Source organism: Heliconius melpomene, chromosome 4, assembly GCF_056956725.1.
Source record: "Heliconius melpomene rosina isolate 202511_hmr_F chromosome 4, ASM5695672v1, whole genome shotgun sequence".
Taxonomy (NCBI): Eukaryota; Metazoa; Arthropoda; class Insecta; order Lepidoptera; family Nymphalidae; genus Heliconius; species Heliconius melpomene.
This window is the reverse complement of record NC_140392.1, coordinates 8,996,089-9,018,357: the sequence shown is the minus strand read 5'-3', so window position 1 is coordinate 9,018,357 and position 22,269 is coordinate 8,996,089. Positions and strand designations below refer to the sequence as shown.

At 33.5% G+C, this 22,269-nt stretch overlaps 1 non-coding gene across 1 annotated transcript; it reads left to right on the top strand.

Moving 5' to 3' along the window:
• The first annotated feature begins 3,033 nt into the window (after window positions 1-3,033).
• TRNAE-UUC (transfer RNA glutamic acid (anticodon UUC)) lies at window positions 3,034-3,105 on the top strand. The gene has a single exon. It is a non-coding gene; the product is annotated as a tRNA-Glu (tRNA).
• The last annotated feature ends 19,164 nt before the right edge of the window (window positions 3,106-22,269 follow it).

Here is a 22,269-nt window from a genome sequence, read left to right as displayed (position 1 = left end):
AACGCAATTCTCCGAAAATTGGGCGGAAGGTAAATGGAGTGACTTAGCACTAATTTCTCTCCACTTATCCTGGTTTATACGTAAATGAAAGTTTACGTAAATAGCGTGAAAGCCAAAAAAAGTCCCGAAATTCATTCGTTCGTAATTTCCAACAGCCAGCGCTATTCATTTCCAGTCTCCACAGCAAATGTTTGAGTTGGTAACTAATTTGGCTAAACCGTTGATTTATTCCACCTGTAATGTGAAACGAGGTAGCTTTGTTTTGTACTATGGAACGGAAAGAGGTAGGTACCTATAGCTGGTCTATTTGCGGTAGGTTGGTGTAATTAATTTGTTGATAGCTGACTCTTGTGAATTTTAACTTTTACGTAAAATAATGAAGAGATGACAGATACATTGAACAAAAACTAAATAAAAAAATAAAATCCATGCTGTCACCGACTCTAATAGTATTAGCAGGGACCGAGTATCTTGACATGTTCCCAGCTTCCCTCTGCCTGCCTTAATTAAAATAACTCTAATATTATCTAATTCCAACTATACCATACTTACACGTCCAATTAACAATCTCATTTTTTGGAAGTCAATTATAAAAATCTATTAATTGAAATTTATATAGAAATATAGACTTAATTTCTTGCATTACTTAAAACTACACCAGGAAATAACCCATTCCATCCAACAACTAGAGTATAACCCTAGCGTTTATTTACCGGCTGAGTGAAAAGAAAACATTAAAAACGAAGCACACGCGTTACCGTAAGTGTTCCCTCGGCAACCTCGTTTTTACAATACCGCAATATTCATACTATAGAGATTTATTTTCTTTGATGAAAATGTCGCTAGCAGCAGCAAATGTGCTCTATAAAAGGTTTACCTTCTGTGTTTAACCATATACATATGTATATATGTAGAGACGATTGATAAAGAATATCGTTATTCCGTAAAATGAGATTTATTTTTTTCTTCATGCTTTATTTCCGCATGTATCAAGTACAGTGGGGCAGAAAGTGCATAGAATCTTAGGGATACCCAAGGGGTATATTTTTTCATAGGTTCATGCTCCATTGCATATATTCAGGATAGGTGACCTAGGGTTGAGATACTCCATTCCCCTCTTTCTGTCCAATTTTCGAGATTTTCCATTTTTATGTTGAGTGTTGACTCACTCGTTTGTATTGTAACCAGAGCGATACAATGAACATAATTTATTACTGGGAATCGAATCAACAACTGCTTGAAAATATATACGAGTATGTAGTATCTATAGATTTATTAGTATCTATAGATTTCGTACGTATTACATAACTGTTCTCTTTCTTGTATTCCGCCAAGTATTTTTGGCTGCTATTATAAGAATGCTAGTAATAATGTCACGGCCACTGACTTGTAGCCAACTTTTTTATTAATTACGTTGATTCCTTCAGCGATCGATATTCAGAGGGCTTAAAAATATTTTAAGTTAGGGATAATTTGTTTTTTTTTTTATAATATACTTGAAATATCTATTTGAATTACCGAATCCGTTGATAGTGGGTTCGAAATAATTCAAGTTGGAATCTTTAATATTTTAATTTTCTAGCTCATTCGCCATATTCTCAAGGCGTTGCGAGACCAATTGATGGTAACGGAATGTCTTATCATCAAATTACTGGGTTCCCTCTGCTTACTGTGCTCTATGATTTACAAAAATTTTCTTGTTTAGTCTTAACTAATATTTAATTTATCAAATTTATTGAAGGATCACGTCGACTCTGTTTCAAAAGTAGGCTATTTCATTCGTAATAATGTGTAATATTCGTGAAATATTCACAAAATATCAGGTGCATGTATGGGGCCAGCGTCATTTAAAATCGTTTAGACCTAAGCATATAGAGAATGAGCATTATATATACTTATCTATAACATTATGATATTATTAGGTAGAACACAATAGCCTATTGTATTTATTATTGTTCAAGTATTGCTACAAACTTACTACTGTTATTTTTCTCATCATCAACCTTATTAGGCATTGATACTAGTAATATTTATGTTATTATTATATATAGTGCTAGCGACCCGCTCGCGACTTCGCCCGCTTTAACTGAAAGCTAATTTATTTCGTTCACTGATGTGTGCTTGTATTGTAATATGTATTTGCAGCACCCTTAGTTTTCTAATATTTCTAATGTGAACATTTTAACTACTTTGACCAATGTTTAGTTAAGTGTTAAAATAGGTAAATATAAAAGCAATAAATTTTACTCCATTGATAAGAATGTTTCTGTGAAAGATTAATCGGAAGGATTTAGCTCAGTCGTAGCGCGTGTGACTATAAATGCGACAGGTTGTGGATTCGATTCCCTCCAGAGGAACTGAAATTATATTCATATTTTCATTTCCTCGCTCTGGTAACAAGGTTTACCTTGTGTGACGTTAAGTTTCATTGAGAGAAAATGGGGAACGGAAGCGTCTTAATTGGAATGGAGTATCTTAACAGGTAGATAGGTTCCAAAGTTCCCTCTGCCCACCCTCCTAATGGCGGAAAATTACGTGAACTTATAAAAAAAGGAATAAACTAAGCTTCACAATAATGTCAATATATTTCTGTAACGTGAGAAAATAGTAAGTAATATCTGTATATTACAACCTCCCACGTCCGAACGGCCGACCTATTTTGTGTAGGCATTCGGGTTTCTGATGTAACACTTAATAAAGAACAGAAATTACGTGTATACTATGTCTACATATATTATTGGTAAATGAAAATATGGTCTGGCATATTAAAAAAATATTTAATCAGTTTCACGCTGTTTCCCGCACACAGCACCATAGGCAGAGGGAACCTAATGTTAAGACACTTAGGCCAAATTTCCGAGACAATGCGCGTTGAATGACGGAACCTAACACCGCCCTTTCTCTCGCTACCAGAACGAGGAAATGAAAATATATTAAATATTTGAAGAAAACCTAATAAATCTTAGCTAAGCTCTGATTTACTTTATCTTAGGTTTATCATATAAATTACAGTATTCATACAGTTACAACACATCCCGTATGGTCTAGTGGCTAGGATACCTGGCTTTCACCCAGGAGGCTCGGGTTCGATTCCCGGTACGGGAATTCTTTCATATGGCTTTTATATTATTTTTTTTCAAAAAACCTCTAAATAGATTATTTTTAAATAATCATTATCAAGAAAGAAACTACATAATAAAGCTACCCGTACACTTAATAAAAATTTTCCTCTCTAAAAAGCACTAGTTTCTCTCAAATTAAAACGACAAAGCTCCACCCAATGTAATTTGTAACAAAAACTTTAGAAAAACGTTTATTTTGTTGCATTTACTCGTATGTTGACTTCTACTTTCATTTGCGGCACAACATTTTCGAACTTTTTCATGTGAACTTCTATACTAATAGTAGCTTTTTCAACTTTCAGCTAAGAAAAGTGGCTTTATCACACCAATTTTATGTTACAAGTGGCTAATTAGTGTAATAGCTGTATAAAGAGCAGGTGCGCGCATTTTATCGCATAGAAGGGTAGTTGTGAGTTCGATTCCCACTCGAGAGAATATTTAATATTTTTATTTCTTCGCTCTAGTAAAGAGGTAAAGAGCGGCGTTGAATTCCGCCTCTCAACGTGCAATGCACCGAGAATTCTGCGTAAACTGACTGTCTTGAAATTACGTTTCCGGGATCCCTTTGTCTACCCTTTTATGTGCCGGATACAGCGTGAAGAGTAAAAAGAACCACTTATTATGATAATAAATAAGTGTTTAGATTGACCCCAAAATCTGAATTTGTACCCTAAAAGGGGTCAGATTCTAAAATGGAACCTGCTATTACCATCCTTTCAAAAAAAGCTCTATTACAAATCCACTTTACGAAAAACACCTTGGAACTTGTAAAAACCTAAACTAGACGGCAAAAAGACTTAAAAAAGAGCTCGTCAGAAATTTGCAGCTACTTTGACCGTGACCTGGTTTGTCTCTGTGCTGGTGCAGAGAGAATGCACCGCAACGTAAATATCTCAGGTAACAATAGGCCACTTTGAACGTACATAGGAGTGTATTATGAAAAAGTGTTTGTAAGTGTTTTTTTATTTATAATAGGATCACAATGTATCCTGCATGGCAGGACAGGAATAGGGAACCTAGTATTAACTCTATGCACCGCTCAATTTTTTAAAAAAATTCGCGTGAGTCGCGGAATTCAAGCCATACTGCTTAAATAAAAATACATAATTGTCCTTGAAGACATTAGATACTTTGTAAATGAAAAAACCTCTCAAAAAATATTTCTTACTTCGTAAATCGTTATTCGCCTTATGAAGCATGAATTGTTTAAGTGGGGAAAGAAATAGTCTTAATGGGACCGGTGTAGAATAACACTAGGTTCCCAGGTTTCCTATGCCTACCCAGCTATGTGCTGGATACAGAATGAAGATACAAAAGCTGAAAATTCATAATTATAATGATAGATTTGATACTGATATTCTACATCTAGGTGATACAATTCAAAACATAAAAGATTTTACTGCCTGAAGCTTCATTGTATCTTATTCCACTGTTACATTCCTTTGAATAAGAATATGTAAAACGCGACAGACAAATTTAATCTTATTTCGTAAGGCAAGACGCTTTCATTTTTGGTTACATTGTACCTGCTGCTTTTTATTAAAACTTTAATTTCTATAGAAGAATAAGCAGATAGAAATCTGATGCCAAGACTCTGTCCTCTATTAAGCTTTACATTTTGTGGTGGCGTAACTTAACACCGCGTTTGATCTTACGAGCGAATCCACAACCGTTGCACCTAAATTTCTCAGCTTCGTCATATATAAATAGCCAACATACATTTTCCAGCATAAAAAGTGTGCATAAAGTGTCTATTGAAAATAAATCGCTCATGAACGAACATTTCATATCGACCATTTATATGTACGAGGGTACTATCGAAGACGCGAGGACCCTTTACTTGTGAATGATAAAAAAATGAAAGGTTTTTTCCCTCCCCTTTGAAAACTATTCAGTGGAAATAATTTTTCTACCGTTCACTCACTTCACTAAGTACGATATCATCTAGTGCTTGAGACCATTTAATGTGTAAAAAGGTGGTTAGAGTTCCCTAGTTTTTTTGTAGCAAACTTTTTGTGTAACTTTTAATTATTCTAAGTTCTTAGTTTTGATTGATTGATTTCTCGAAATATGGCGTTTCGAGCGTGCCAGTATTCTTAGTTTTTCTAGCGCAATCTCTTTTGTCAGTGTGCCTCATAATAATATATTAAAAAAAAAAAAAACAACTATTTTCTCCATTGGGTTATATTTAACTTATAGTAATGCTAAATTCTTTTTTTTTTTCATTTTTTTTTGCAAAAAAAATCACTTTCGAAAGCATATTTTTATAGTAACTATTAATTGACCTGTCATACAATTTTTGTGACTTCACACTTGGCTAATTATTTTAGTTTCACACCTTTTCTCAATTATGGTGGGCAGAGAGAACGGAGCGCCAAGGAGTAGGAAAAATATTAATTTCTAATTCGCTTATGCCTTAAGTATTTCAAAGTATTGTCGAAAAGATCATACATCTCTGTTCCCCCCTTTCTGCCGAAATCTGGTGTCATTGTCATTGCATGTTGAGTAGAGGAGTTCAATACCAGGCTTTCCCTTGTTACCAGAGCGAAGAAGAAAATATTAAATATTTTAGAAGAAATATGCAAAATTCACAATTTACTTACTTTCTTGTCCCAAATGTAATGAATTACTTTCTTTTACCTTGTCGTAGTAACAAAATAAACATTCAATGTCTCGAAATTGAGTTAAAAGTAGAGAACCGAGTGCCTTAAAACTACTCTTCCTCTTCCTACCATGAAGCTGAAAAAAAAAAAAAAATTAAAGTCTAGTCCCTTAGGTCACTTAGCCTAATGTCAGTATATCCAATCTGTGGCAACAAACGACGCTATTTGTCCGCGCCCGTAATACCGGTAGAAGATTGCTTTGTAATGAGGTTGCGTGTCCCTCCTTAGCCTCTTCTAACCTTAATGCGATTGAAAAATAATTATATTATACAAACATTAAGACTTAGTAACTTTTAACTTTTATTTTCGCTTTATATTGTGAAATACTTTTAGAATTTTCCTTTATTTATGTCCGTCAAGAGATAAAATTGTGGTAGCCATTCCTTAACTTCTGCTTACTTTTGCAGACATTGAGTGAAATGCAAAGCCATTTTTTGTCTTGTTACCAGAATGGGAATCGAACCCACTGCCGTCACGTTTACAGTCAAACAAAGGCTGTATTACATGAGCATGATGTTAGGTTGTCTACAAGAGATTAGACAGCTTTAAGACAGAGCACTTGTATCTTGACAAACTATTTTACTATATCACTTACTTGTAATCTAGAAAAAAAATATTGTAAGTAAATACTAGACTATTAAACAGCTAATATTTTAAAAAAGAAAAGGTTTTTTTACATTATAAAAAAATAACATTACTATATTTCAAACAAGTTGGTTAAAAACCTAATCTTGGCTATTTCGTATCATATTTTTATACTTAAGCCAAGAGTTTCATAATAATTGAAAAGAAATCACTTTTTTATCTAACGCTTTAAGTCGCTTTGCTCGACCTAGTTGGCAATTTAAACGGTTTTCTAAGTCCAGTACAGCTTAATCGCCTAGAACTAAATAATGCTCTGTTGTGTTTTTATTTCTGAGTAAAACAAACAGAATTACTATTTAGTATGGAACTATTTCATATTAAATAATTGTAAGGCAAGTCGCGGTTCAGGGGCATAGTATGTGACTATAAAAGCGACTGGATTCGATACCCACTCGAGGAAATGAGATATTTTTTTTTAATATATATTTTCATTTATTTGCTCTGGTATGAAGGCAAAGCGCGGCGTTGAGTTTCGCAACTCATTAGGCAATGTCTCCAGGAGGACTTCTATAGACAAAATTTAACAAAATGAAATGAGGATAAAACGAGAATATGAGGACAGTGATTGTATCACGATCGCTTCATAGTAGATGAGAAGCAATATTGTGAATATACCTCCATATATGTTTCACAGTATAGGTCGTACACCGAAAAATTCAAAGCATGTCTAAGCCTTAATTTCCTTGGAAATGAATAGCCTGAACCTCGAGTTCCACAACCTTTCCACTTCAAACCTTACCATTTAAGCAATAGAGTATAAAATAGAACTTCAAGATGTATTAATTTAGCACAAACTACCCTGCAATCTACCATCGCCACAGACACAGGTCAGCTGACAATAAGAAATGGAGGTATCGCATATTGTTGACCCTCGTCATTGAGAGCACTATTCGTCATCAATTTCGCGTCGCCATTTGTCTTTTCTGCCCGCGTGAGTCAGCGGAAAGGGGGATTTTTCCTTGGCAACTATGACATTTTTTGGATATCCCCAACATTAATATGGGATTTGCGAGATTTGCTGTCATAATTTTTTTTGGAAGCCGTGACTATGTCGTGTAATATTTCTTTATTTAGTTGGAAATAGGGTGGTAAGATGCTATTATAGCTAAGTTGCAAATTAAATGTTTAGATGATAAGTGTAGGTTCAACTCTGAAATAAGGAAATTGTTTTAAAATGTTTAATTTTGCCACCTTTTTTTTGATATTATAAGTAAACACAAGGAAAAATCTTATGTTAGACGTACCAAAAAATCAAAATAAAGTATTTTAGTGATGTCAAATATTTTTTGTTCTTATTTATTTGCATGTTATAATTTTTTGTTGTAACAAATTTTTGGACACAAAATCATAATGAAAAGTCTTTATATTTCGCCAGGTCTAAACTGAACTTTGCGTGTAACGTTACACCTCGCATACCGATCGTATATTCAATTCTTAATATTTTATTTTTGTTTTCGATTTATAAAAAGTGTAAGATGACGTTATAATAAGAAGTAGTACTACATCACATTTATCACAGTGATAGTGATATATCACTATCACTGTAAAAAATAAAAAAAATTATATGTGACCTAGCAGTCAATAAACAAGAAAATCACTCGTGGTCACAAAGCTGTTCTTGATGATATAAAATAAAGTTTCAGTATTAACTCAAACAATTAGACGAGAGTAAAAATTATGAGGATGCAATACCCGGCGTAGAATAAATATTTTTTTTTGTTGGATCTTTTTGTTCATTACTAATAATAAACAAAATAAAAAGAAAAAGAATTTGCTATACTTTTATAACAACTCACACAAATGTAAAGCTCGGTTTGAGCCTCGCGAACTGTACTTACTTCACTTTTGGATATAGTCTATTCAGAATAAATACTATATTTTGCCGCATAAATTGAAACGCTCACTTAATTTCAAGGCAAGCTATGAGAAATGAGGAACTAAAAATTACTAGCTAGGATTTAGATTGTCAACGGGTCTTGTACTACACGGAACGTGATCTCGAAAGCCCTGGCTTAGTTGGAGCCTATTCCAGAGTTCTGGCATCAGTGCGCATTGTACACTGATTTAATTAAAACTTTCTTTGCAAAATATTTCTCTAAATATCTTAACAAAATGAATTATGTTGTATATATTTGGTTCAAATCCCATGTGAGCATATTTATTACGCTTCTAATAAAGATGTTTCTTTGATTGTGTCTTTCAGCAACACACTTTAACAGTTTAAGCCGAGAAAAGTTAGTGTTAAACCATTCTGTTCTTTACCTTTCACTCGTATTCAAATTGGATAGCAAAATTGAGTTCCGCTACCAGAATAGAGAAATAATAATTATTATTTCCCCCAAATGGGAGTAGAACCCGCAACGTACCACTGTACCACGATGGTTGAAAAACACAAAAATATTTTATACTGTAGTTCAAGAAAAATCACAAAGATTAATTTGTCAGCAACATTTTGCCTTTGAGTCCCGTCGCCGTTGTAAAGGATTATTGTACGTGGACTTGTATCGAGTGCAGTGAAAAGAGTTTTAAAATATAATACAGGACTATGGCGGTCGGAGAGTAGTTAGTGTATATAACTACCGAGGAGGTTATGGATTGGGTTTCCATACAAGCCTTATTTAATGTAGGTACAAGCCTTATTTAGGACATTCAACTTGGCCATCTTAACTTGGCCAAACGAAAGTAAGGGTATATATAAACACACTTATTATCAATGTACATATACTATCACATAAAACTGATTACTGCTAAGTTTGCACTATCACTAGTTATAGGTTCGTCTGTCACCTTAATAAACAGTAAATATAAATTTTTATTTTCTTGATGTCGTTACATAGATTATAGATATCGATCGATATCTATAATCTATGTAAGTAGTAGATATAAGAAAATATAGATCTTATATATTCCATTGAAATTGGCATTGGTTTTTTAAAAAGTAAAGCTTATTATTTAGTAGTACCATTTTATTTTTTCACTTTTCACATTTACAATGTAAAATCGAATATTTTCCTTTTTTTAAATAAAACTCGAAACCTTTACGAGTACCTACGTTATTTCTACGATTGTTTTTGTCATACTCTTGTAAATTTCAAAGCAAAAACTCGTCACGCTTCTATAGAAATAAATAGGTTTTGCTGGCTACAGCTACACAGCCAGTATACGAATATATCACAAAAGCCTATTTATTAAACGTCCGCTCGGCCAAAAAATCTTAGCCGTATATACTCGTAGCGTATCGCCTCAATAAATTCCGTTGCATATTCCAGCCAGCTATAACATTGTAAGTTGAAATCGAAAAAAAAATATTGTGCCTGTTACAAAATATCTATAGAAATCTTGAAACAACAGACGGAATGTATAGAAAGTTTGTTACAATTGAATGATTTTTTGGGCTGCGATGAAAAGAAGTTGTTTTATCTATATACTACTTTTATACGTTGAAGCCGTCGTGGCGCAGCGGCACAAGGGTGTGACTGTAACGCGACGGTTCTGGGTTCGATCCCCACTTGAGAAAGTGAAATATTTATGTACGTTTGTATTTCCATTTCTTCGCTCTGGTGTCGAGGCAAAGGGCGGCGTTGAGTTCTGCCACTCAACACGCAATGCCTCCAGAATTAGGTAGTAAGTGGGGAACGGAGTGTGTAAGCACTAGGTTCCCCCTGCCTATCTTGCTGTGTGCGGGAAACAGCGTGAAGCTGATTTTTTTTTACGTACATATTAAACTGAGTTTACTGAGTGATCGGCTATAATTAGGTAGTGTCGGCTTCTCTTTAAGGAGAAGTAAACAGTTTGTTATATAAAATGAAAAATTGAAGACCATTTTCTGAAGAAAATGGAAATCTTTTTTTTTTTAAAAAAAAATCTTTGACTAGTCTCAATAAAACAAATGTAAAATGTGTAAATGAACAAACGAAAAAAATATACTTACTACTGTTAAAAAAATTAATTGAGTAAAAAATATACTGTTTATTGTAATCACAGTAAATTTTAACATGTTTTCTTGAGCAAATTGAAACTTAAATAAGCTACATTAAAATTTTCATTCAAGATATATGATGATGAAGTTTAACTGAACTAGAATTTAATACATTTACGCAAAAAAGTCAAAAGGAAGCAATCAAAATGGCATCACAGCCATCTTAACTCAATTATTATTTATGAAAATTTTGTTATCTGTGAACTGACAGTTCTGACAAAGATAAATGTACTGGGGGTAATCACTGAAGGCGTGGAAACACCCTCCTACTTTTAATGAATATATTTTTGATCTAACATGTGTGTATAGGGATTTATAATATTAGCCGATTTAGATTTAGATTTTTGTAAAAAAAACATCTATTCTGGTTGTATTGTTGTAATCTATATATATAAAAGGACTTGTCCTCACTGACTGAGGTAAGACGCGCGCACAGCCGTAACCGCTGTGCGTAGAAATGTAGAATTTGGGCAGATGTTTACTTTCGTAATCTGGACATCCACTAAGAAGGGATTTTGAAATATTTTAACCCTAAATGGGCGAAATAGGGGTTGAAAGTTTGTGTGGAAAAAAATTTAAATAGGCACCGATTTTTATAAACTTTGAAATTTAGATTTTTAAAAGTATTTAATTGAACACGTGTTTCATCGTTTTCTAGAATTCTCCCCCTAAGGGTACAAATAAGGGGTTGAAAGTTTGTATAGAAAAATCTTTAAAACGCCACCGATTATTATAAAAAATTAAATTTAGACTTAAAAATATTAATTTGAACATGTGTTTCATGGTTTTCTAGAATTCACCCCCTCAGGGTGCAAATAAGGGGTTGAAAGTTTGTATGGAAAAATAATTAAATCGCTACCGATTTTTATAAAATTTGAAATTTAGACTCTTAAAAATATTTCTTTGAACACATGTTTCGTGCTTTTTTGGAATTCACCTTTAAATACGCAAGCGAAGCTGCGCGCGTCCTCTAGTATTATATAATTTTTAAGAAGCCATCGTGGTGCCCACAAACGTCAACTGTAAACGCAACGAGTGTGGGTTTAAATCCCACCAATCCTCCTTTCCCTTCCTCTTCGCGCTAACGCTTTGCCTTGTAACTAAAGCGAAGAAATTAAAATATCAATAAATAATAATTGATTTCCCCGAGTGGAGATCGAACCCACGACTGTCAAATTTACTTTGTTTTAGATATACATTTCCACATAAGTGAACAATTTTTACTCATATTAAGTAAAATTGGTTAATTCAATTACGAAACGATTCGAATTAATATGGCTAGTGTAAACTCCCTGAAGCCCTGAGGTAGAGAACGGTGTGAAGGTACCCTGGAGAATTAAATTAAATTACACCAGCTGAAACTTGGGTAGTATTTTTACATTTCTAAGACAAATTTCATTTTTATAATTAACTAGCGGCCTCTAAATATAAAATATTAATCTGAATTACATTCGTGTTTTAATAAAATGGTTATTTCCAAGACACTATATATCTATTTCTTGGCAAAGCACAGCGTTAACTTCCGCCACTCAACACGCCATGGCTCTAGAATTCGGTGGAAAGTAGTGAACGGAAGTATCTTAATAAGAAGGTAGTGTCTTAACACTAGGTTCCCTCTGCCTACTCTGCTGTGTGCGGGATACATCGTGAATCTTTTTGATTATTTAAATTTTAAAGAAGTAAAAAAAAAGAAAAAAATACGTAAGTTTTATAATTCAACTATTGGCGCTTGTACTATATAATTATTTATGTATTTTCTCGTCTGAATTACTAAAGCTAAAGTTTCAGGTAATTCAAATAATAAAATCATAATGAAAGTTTGCCGGAATAGAGTAGTGAAAATTACATTTCAATCGGTTAAGCCGTCTGTAAGATTAGAGTAAACAAACACACGTACAAACAGACAAAAAAAATAAAAATCCTTGTTTTAGGTTCTATAATGTTAATAAAGGGCTTCAATATCATTTTTTGCGATATATTTCCATATACAGACACCGATCCGTTACGATTTTATTATAAGTATAGATTTCAATTAATTAATATTAAACAAAAGTACTCATTTACGTAATTTTATTATCAAACTTTTAATTTAATTATAAAATTTCGTTCGTACACTTTGTAAGTTGCTTGGCGATGCCACTTATTTAAAACGATAAAGGAATCTACAATGAATCTGAGTACAGAAGTTTGAAACACTTTATTGTGTTAACTATTTTTACTTTTATACAGTTAAAAGAGATAAAAAGAATATTATTTGTATTCATTTGTTTAAAAATATATAAATATTTTTCGTATTAAAATTATTTTCCAACTAGTGAATGAATAGGCAATTGTATTCTAGTATAAACGTTTCATAGTATAAGTCAAAAAGTTATAAAAAATATTTAGATAAATATATTCACGACGATAACATTGCTCAGTTGAACAGTGTCTGACAGTACCAGACCAAGTGGGAATCGAACCCACAACGGTCGCGTTTACAGTCGCACGCTTGTTCTCTCAGTAATGTAATATCTTGATACTAAATTATCTTTGCCTCCCCTACTATCAGGATAGAGCATGAAAGGAAAGAAACCAAGACACTGTGCCAAGTGAAGTTTGAACTGCGTACAAACGCGTGCAATAAAATCCCCTGATAGATGGGGAGCCGACGATGCTAACTCGGGATTTCCTCGGATGTCATAGAGGCCTATTCGCCATATGCATATATGGCGCTCATATTTAGTGGAAGAACTTAACTAAGTATAAGGAATCCCCTGATATATTAATCTGCCACGCTTTAGCAAATCCCGAAGTCCCCGCTTCACCCCCCCCTGCGATGAACAGGTAGGGCGATAAAATTTAATAAATAACATTTCTTCTTATAATTTAATAAATAACATTCTTTCTTAATTCAATAATAAATTTCAATAGTTAGAAACATATATAGACCCTAATTGTAGTACTACTACTATATGTGATTGGCCGTTCAATATCTCTCGTCATATATTTTTTGTTTATTCGTTTTTTATATTTGTTGTATTAAAAACAAATATCAACAAGGACCGCGAGTATAAAATATTATAAAATATTATAAAAATATTATATTCAATAATAATATAAAAATATAAAAACAAACAAGTAAACAAAGCAATTTTAACGAATGTTACCGACACTTAGGCCTCAGCGCCTGACTGTAACGCGACGAATGTGGGTTCGATGTCCACTTGAGAAATAAATTATTTTATATTTTTCCACCTCTTAACCATTTCCACCATTAGCGAGACGCGGCTTTGTGTTCTCCCACTCAATGTCTCGAACATTAGGCGGTGTGTAGGGAATAGACTGTCTTAACATTAAGTTCCCTCTAACTACCCTACTATATATACAGGAGGCAGCATTACAGTATGAAGCTTATATAATAATGAATTCCTCAAGTAGGAATCAAACCGACACCATCCCGTATTGAATTAAAATATTGTAGAATTACACTAACATATCAATATACCAATAAGTTTCCGGAAGCCTTCGCTTTTATCTCCCCTACAAATGGCCTGGCCTGGCCTTAAAGAAGTTATTCTAAATAGAGGATTTCGTTTATGTAAAATATATACAACGTAACAAGCTCTTACGACACTTTAACGATCGTTAGCCCCATTCAACCCCATGTTTAATTCCCCATTACACGCCATAACCGAGCCAAATTGCTTTCTCAGCTGATCGTGTGAAGATACTATAATTACTATATTGTTTGAATAGCCATGGAATGATGTAGAACATCAGCTTCCCGCTGTATCCCGCATGCAGCAGGGTGGGAAGGGAACCTAGTGTTAAGACATTTGGAACATAGGTTACTTAAAAAACCCCATATTAATTAAATTAAAGGCAACGCAGGCGGGAATAGCCTAAGCTATATGCGCACGGTAGGCAGAGAGAACGTAGTGTTAAGACATTCCGATCTCCATGTAAAAATGTATTATCTTCTGAAAATTTAGATGCGTTTGCACGTATTGGATAATTGGAGTTGAATGTATCAGCATATAATAGGTAGGTTTTTGTTTATAATTTCTTCCGTTTAAAAATGATCATTTAACTATCTAAAAATAGTCATTTAAATATATTTTAATAAGTACTTGAAAAGATTAGTAGCACAGATTTAAAATTATGGTACCTACTAAAAAATCCTTGCTGTGTAAAACAATTGGAAAATCCTTATTGAAACTACGAAAATGCGGGTTGCATTAGGGTTTAATTAATTTTCATATTATCTTAAGTGCTTTACAAACATACATTATATGAATAATCCAGTAGTAAAAGCGGGCGAAGCCGCAAGAGGGCTAGTATATTATAAAATATAATTTTACTGTAAAATTAAAATAAAACTTATTTAAAAAGTCTAGCAAAAACCTCTTAAAATTAACATTGTAAGTGAAAAAGTACGTCGCGTCGTTAACTAAATCATTTTCTTTAACGAGGTGCCGCACTAATCGCCGTCAGCTTTCTTAGCTTATTTTAACTTTTATCATAGTTTCAAGCCAGAAACTAAGAATATAGCAACGGGCCCTTTCATTATTTAAATTAATTATTAAATTTAAAAATAATGTATTAATAAGTTAATGAATTATTCTGCTATTAACAATACTTGTCTTAATACAATATATGCGGTATAAAGGACTAAGCTAAAAAAAATTGTTTTTTTATGAAGAAGGCCGAGGCCGAGGCACAAAGTGTGACTGTTAAACTGACTGGTTGTGGGTTCAATCCCCACTGGAAGAGAGTGGGGAACGGAGTGTCATAACACTAGGTTCCCTCTGCCTATCTTGCTGAGTGCGGGATATAGCGTGAAAAGCTAATAAATATTTAATTTGATACATATATTACTTACTAACTATTCCCGTGTTTACACGCCATTCCATTGCGTCAAAATAGCGAAAGACCATACATACATACATACATAGACATGTACACTATACAATATGGCCCAGTAAAACTATGTGAAACTTACCAAGAAGGTAACCTAAGAAGCTTAAGGTTCAAGGAAGGAAGGAAGCAAATTAATATCGAGCTTTAAACCTTGTTTTGACATAACCATATTAGTTTATCACTAGGTCTATATTCCACACTACATAAGGAGCTAACTCGGTTACATGCATACGGTGTTTCATTGCTGTCGTTAGTTGCCTATGACTTCAGTGCCTGCGTTCTGTGTAAAACGAAAGCGTGGCAACGGCGTATTTATTTTCCTTTGAGGGTTTCTCTAGTTTCAGGTAAATATCATCAGATAATTAATTTGAGACCAGTCGGGGGGTAAGTGCACAAGTGTGTAACTGTAAACGCGAATGGTTGTGAGTTCAATCCCCACTCGGGGAAATGAAATATTTATTTAAATTTATATTTTCACTTCTTCGCTAAGGTGTCGAGGTAAGAGCAAAGTGCACGCAATGCCTCCAGAATTCGGTGGAGAATGAAGAACGGAGAGTCTTAACACTAGGTTCCCTCTGCTTACCCTACCTACCCTGCTGTGCGCGGGATACAGCGTGAAGTCGTTTTTTTTTTGCAGAAATTACATTTCTCCCAATATATTTTTTGTAAAGATATAATTTGAATAATTAAGCACAACGAAAAACCCTGTTAATGTATTCTGATTACTATTTCCTTTTAAAATTGAACACCTTTGGGAGTTTTTAATTAACTTTATTGACATATGAAATAACCAATCTACATATTACAATGTTTAAAGTAACCTTTTAAATAATGACATAATTGTAACATTACTTGAAATAAAAAATATGAAACATGGAGTAAAAATTTACAATAACTACTAGCTTATCTTAACAATAAGTCTCTACTGAAACTGGGAGATCTGCGCGGTCTGCGGGATTAAGCGTGAATCTCTCTAAAAAGAGACTAAATATTATTTCGTCTGTAATTGAAATATGTATTATATTTTTGAAATATGCATTATATTTGTACTATTATACAGAAAAAATCATTACAAATTTATATTTATAATTCATTTCATACAAAATTAGCTCATAAGCCCGAAAGCTTAAGTTTGTCAAGTTTCATAAGTTGTACTTCCTGTTGGCGAACAATCAAGGAGTTGCTATACAGCCCTCAGTGGGCAAGTCTGACTCGCATTCGATCAGTTGTTTCTTTTGAGGAACCAAACCATAAACCGAGTCATAAAATAAAAAAAAATCTAGAGTAATAAGATAAAGGAATTATCCTAACTTAGCATTTAGTTTAGTTTCACAATTCTTACCTTTTCAATTGCTTGAATAGTTAGTAATTTGCCGTCACCGTAGCAGCCATCTGTAATTAAAATACTAATTGAAGTTAGAGTTGAAGAATAATTGCTACAGTGTTTCAAATTTTCTTCAAGCCGTCGTAAGCCAGCGCCCTAATATTACTGTCGACGACTGTTACGTCTTTGGTTGTGGGTTCCACCCCCGCTCACGGAAATTATTATATTAAAATTATTTTCATTTCGTGTATCTAGCAAAAGTGGAGCTCTTGCAAGATATAGAGCAGCGTTGAATTCCGCCACTCAACACTCTGTCTCGATTGCGGGTGGAAGCTGTTCACTAGAAACACCAACGAATACTAAGTTCCTTCTACTTCTTTAACTAACCAAATTCGAAATAATTCTACAAGAGGAACATTCGAAGGACGTTCTAGAACTAATTGATGATAATTCTAGACAGGTCGAGATCTTTTAGTAAACTATTAAGAGACTAATACTTTCTGAACTAGTAACCTAAAGTAATTAAATAGCGCTTTGCAAACTAGTCTGCAACCATTTATTGGTCTAAACTTCTATGTTGTAAGCAATAAATGGTCAATGGTCTTTAATTCTTAATACTTCTTTAGAACAACTGCACGTAACAATTTTTTTTTTTATTTTTTTTTTCAACTTCACGCTGTTTCCCGCATATTGCAGTGAAGGCAACGGGCACCCAGTGTTAAGGCCACATTTGCAGGCTCTGTTCCACATTTGCCGCCGAATTTGTGCCCAAATTACAAATCATATGAGACTAATCTCGAGTGCATCATTCAGGTCATCCCTTCATATCAGAACAGCTCGATAATACCGTATTATTGTATTGTCACCGAAGCTGCGTATATTCACCAGTATATTCAATCATTACAACTGATTTATATTCAGTTACTTTATTTCTTCACTCTAAAGTCAGCAGAGTCAGCACTCTGGAGTTAGCAGAGTTGAGTGGCAGAACTCAACGCACTCACTTTGCCTCGACACCAGAGCGAAGAAATGGAAATATAAATTTAAATAAATATTTCATCTACATGAGTGAGAATCGCACTCACAACTAGTCGGTTTTACAGTCACACTCTGTGCTCCTGCGCCGCGACCTAAATACAATTAAATAATATAAAATAAAAAAGAAGCGGGCGAAGCCACGCGGGCGAATATAAACGTAACTACCAACATAAGCGAAACAAAATAATATGCTAAAACAAAATCTCTTTTGTACATTTTCCCAAGTACTTCAGCAATGTCAACTTGAGTGTAGACGAGTGTTACGTGCACGGTAGGACTTACTTTGCCGAAAAACGTCGCAATTAGGTGTGGAAAACCTGACGAAATTTTTTAAGGAAATGCGGTTTTTCCGAAATTTCTTTTATACTGAGTGTGAATATAATGAGTGAAATTCGAAGAGTTTTTATGTATGTTTTTGTCACGTTGTCTCCCGCATACATTACCTATACTGACTGCAGGTAGGAAGAGGGAACCTAGTATTAAGATACTGAGAGACATTAAAGCAAAACCGACTTCTAACAATGAACTGAAAATTAAATATAATTTAAAAAAAAAATATAGTTTTAAAGTGAAAAATATTATGTATAATTGCTTAACTAAATAGAAATTACTAATATATTTTATAGTCTTAAATGCCACCTACGCCTGTAGTAATTTCTATAGCAAAGAACTCATGAACATATTGCCGTCAGTACTTTTTATTGATAACATACAGATTATTTAATATACTTAACTTATATTGTTTTATGTGTGTAATGTCTACCTGAAACCTAATATATATATTTTTTATTTTAGTAGAATGTTGGAACCAGATATAATTCATGCATTTGTAATTTAAACTAAAGATTTGCGAAGTAAAAAATAAAATAAAAAACATTATGTTACCATACAAAATAAGAATCACGAAAATCCACACATAAAATGAACTGAGCAAACAACTCAAGGTAACAAAAACTCATTTCGCAGGTTCCCTCTACCTGCTATATGCGGGATACAGCGGGAAACTGAAAAAAAAAACAAAACTAACGAAGTTACAAAATAAAAAGCTTTTAAACCATTTAAAAATCTCCCTCGCAAAAAAAAAAAAGAAATCCTTGACATTTTTGTTTGGCTGCATGGAATTTTCCCGAGTCGCTTTCGAAATCCAAGTGCTCTTAAGTGTCGTAGGATGTTAGTGTGACAGGCGACAGCTTGCGGTACAAAATCTCACAATGAAGGAATGGAGGATACATCGTCTTGTACGTAGGGGTGAGCTTGAGATTTTAGACGTGGATAAAAATAAATTAAAGATAAATAAATAAGAATAAATAAATTAAATAAATAATTTGAGGCCAGTCGTGGCGCAGTGGCACAAAGTGCGACTGTAAACGCGACAAGTTGTGGGGTCGATTCCTGCTCGAGGAAAATTCAATTCAATTCACGGAAAATGGAGAATGAAGTGTTTTGAAACTAAATCATCATCATCTACTCATTTATGTCTATCCTGTTAGTCGAGAAAAGCGTAAGCGCTATATTCATTTATTTTGTTTAGAAACACGAAGTTTATTGTTAATTTAAAATGAAAAGAGTTGAGTTTCTTGCCAGCTCTTCTCAGCAGAACTGCCTTCCGAAGCCGTGGTAGCTTTTTTATATGTTCATTCGACGATTCAAAAGTGTTTATAGTAGTCTATTTTAATAAAAAATATTTTGAATTTCAATTTCAATCTTTAATCTGACAAGCTGTGTATAGGAGAGACAAAGACCGTGATGTAACCGGCTTATCGTAAGCTTAGCTATACGCTCGAGGAACTACTAAGACTATGAGCGTATTGGTGGTAAGTTAAGACTGAAAAGAACCTGCACCTGTTGAGAATTGCTTAAAATAGGTTAAATTTAAACATGAATGCACTATATATTCATCATTAATATGTTATATAATTTTCGTTTTACATTCTTGTGAAACATGAATAATATTATAAGAGGAGGATTTGAAACTTTAAAAATAATTTTTAATTGTGAAAAATTCAAAACATACCTATTTTAAGCCTATTATAACCTAGGATGTCGTGGCTCAGCAGCAAAGCGTCACACTGTAAACGCCACTAGTCTTGTTTTGATTCCGACCCGAGGATTTTTTTTTCATCTGCCATACACATAAGCGCAGCGTTGAATTCCGCCAAACATCACGCAATGCGTCGAAAATTCGGCGAAAAATGGATAACCGAATGTTTTAATACACACCTATCTATCTAACCTGCTATACGCGGGTTACCGCGTGAAACTGAAAAAAAAACTACAATGTAAGTACATATTTAACATTGAAATTAATTTGGTTCATAATTTTAGTTTCCTTGTGCGAAGGAATGCTCGAACAAATCTGAATAGTCATCAGCCGCATTATTATTGAGCATGTGTCGGATTCACAAAGAGCGAAATGAGGCGAACGCGAAACTCTTTTAGTAAGTAAGTTAGACTTAACTTTCCCGTTAACTTTGTTAACGCCAAAATAAGTGAGAAACTTGTTTTTCGCTACTTTGTATTATTTTGGTAATTCTATTGTGTAGTTATAAAGTATTTAGGGGTAGTGGCGCAGGGGCACGTTTCGATTGTAAACGCGTCGGTTACAAATTCAATTCAATTCAAAATATTTTTTATTCAAATAGACTATTACAAGCACTTTAGAATCTTCGAATGAACATATAAACAAAAGCTACCACCGGTTCGGAAGGCAGTTCTGCAGGACCGATTCCTATTCGTAGGAATGAAATATTGAATATTTTAATGTTCCCTAAATATTTTTAACATTGAAATATCTATCAATGGATCCATTAAATAACGATTCAATTCTTAAATTAAAAAAAACATTACTATCTAAAAATATTTATCTAAGCTAAGAATCGAACCTTGACCTTCCTTCACAAAGGATAATTAACACAATGTGCAATATTAATTAAGTAATTACGTTACCAAGTCTCATGGCCTGTTGAGCCACAGGATCAACTAACCACCTAACACCTTATTACAGGAAATAAGCTTTACAGTCCTTTTAAATATTCAAAAAGAGCATTACTCCTGGTACTTTCAGTGGGCTGCTTGGCCAAGGTCTCGTTAAAAACATTCAATTTGAAACTGTATGGCTTAGGAAATGGAGTTCAATTTAAATTAAAATATTTTCCGCCATGAAAATATATGCAAAATTATAATTAACTATACTTTACGCAATTTTAGACTTTAAGCTTATTGTTTTAAAGGTGTTTAGATGTGACAAGACAAGAGATACTGGACCTCGTCCTAAGAGTATAAATAATTCAGAACAGCCAGTGTGTGAAGTTGATGCTATTACGCTTGCATTCTATATTTTATTAACTTTATTTCGCCGTATAACAAATTAAATTTTAATATCTATTTGTGGAAGGGTTAATTTTATTTCTTTAATTAAATAACATAGGCTCATACACTTTTTTCAATTATTTATGTTTAACTTTTTGATTTTTATTGTTTTTTTACTAGAACTCACTGTACCGATTTGCATTGCGTTTTCTCTATTTATATTTTACACCATATAAGTAAATACGCTGGTAGTGAGGCCGTCTTGCCGCAAGATCACAAACACTCGAGGAAATGAAATATTTAATATTTACATTTGCTCGCTCTGGTAACAAAGCAAAACGCGACGTTGATTTTCGCCACTAAACAGACAATGCCTCCAGGATTCAACGAAAAGTGGCTAATGAGAACGGAGTGTCTTAACACTAGGTTCCCAGATTCTATCTGCCTACCTTGCTATTTAAGAAAAGCTAAAATAATAAATAAATAAGAAAAAAAATATTTTTCTTAACATAAGAATCTCTACCCCATGTTAGGGCAAATACACGTACATAAATTATAACAAATATATCCGTCGTGTGCGAAAACGCGTGCGTGAAAACTTGCGATGTAACTCGAAAAAAAGTAGTTATTGTTTGGAGACAGTTTTTAGGAGAAGCGAATTCAAATCCCGTTAAGTTTTATACATTTTAAAAAATATTTTAATATTCGGTAACACTTTAAAAGTTATTAAAATAAAGAAATACATACTATCATTTGAACAAAATATCCCATTTCATTTTTTCTATTTCAATTAATTTCATTTTATAACTGAGAGCCTGTAACACCACCAACATCGTTCATTCCACAATTCCTAGTCCGCCGTCAATGGAACGTTAAGTCGGATTAGACAAGACGCCTAAGCCGGGTTGATCTCGATATAGGATCTCGGCATCATTTCACAGAATACGAACGTAATATTTGCTATTATTTCTATCATTGTTTCATTTCTTGTAATTGTTATTGTAATTTTTTTTTCAGTAATTCGGTAGAAATAGTATTGCAATTTTTTTGTAATAATTCGGTAGAAACCACAGACCAAAAATGTCGTGATGAGAATGAAGTGTCTTATCACTAGGTTTCCCTACCCTAACTTGTAATGTGCGGAATACAGCGTGAAGCTATAAAAAAATATATACCTAAAGTGAAAGCGATAAAACCAGCGCTAGTTAAGTGTTCACAAGGTTTATGTGACATCTAATGGGTGGAAAGATTGATATTACGGACCAGATTAAAACAGCCACAGGTACT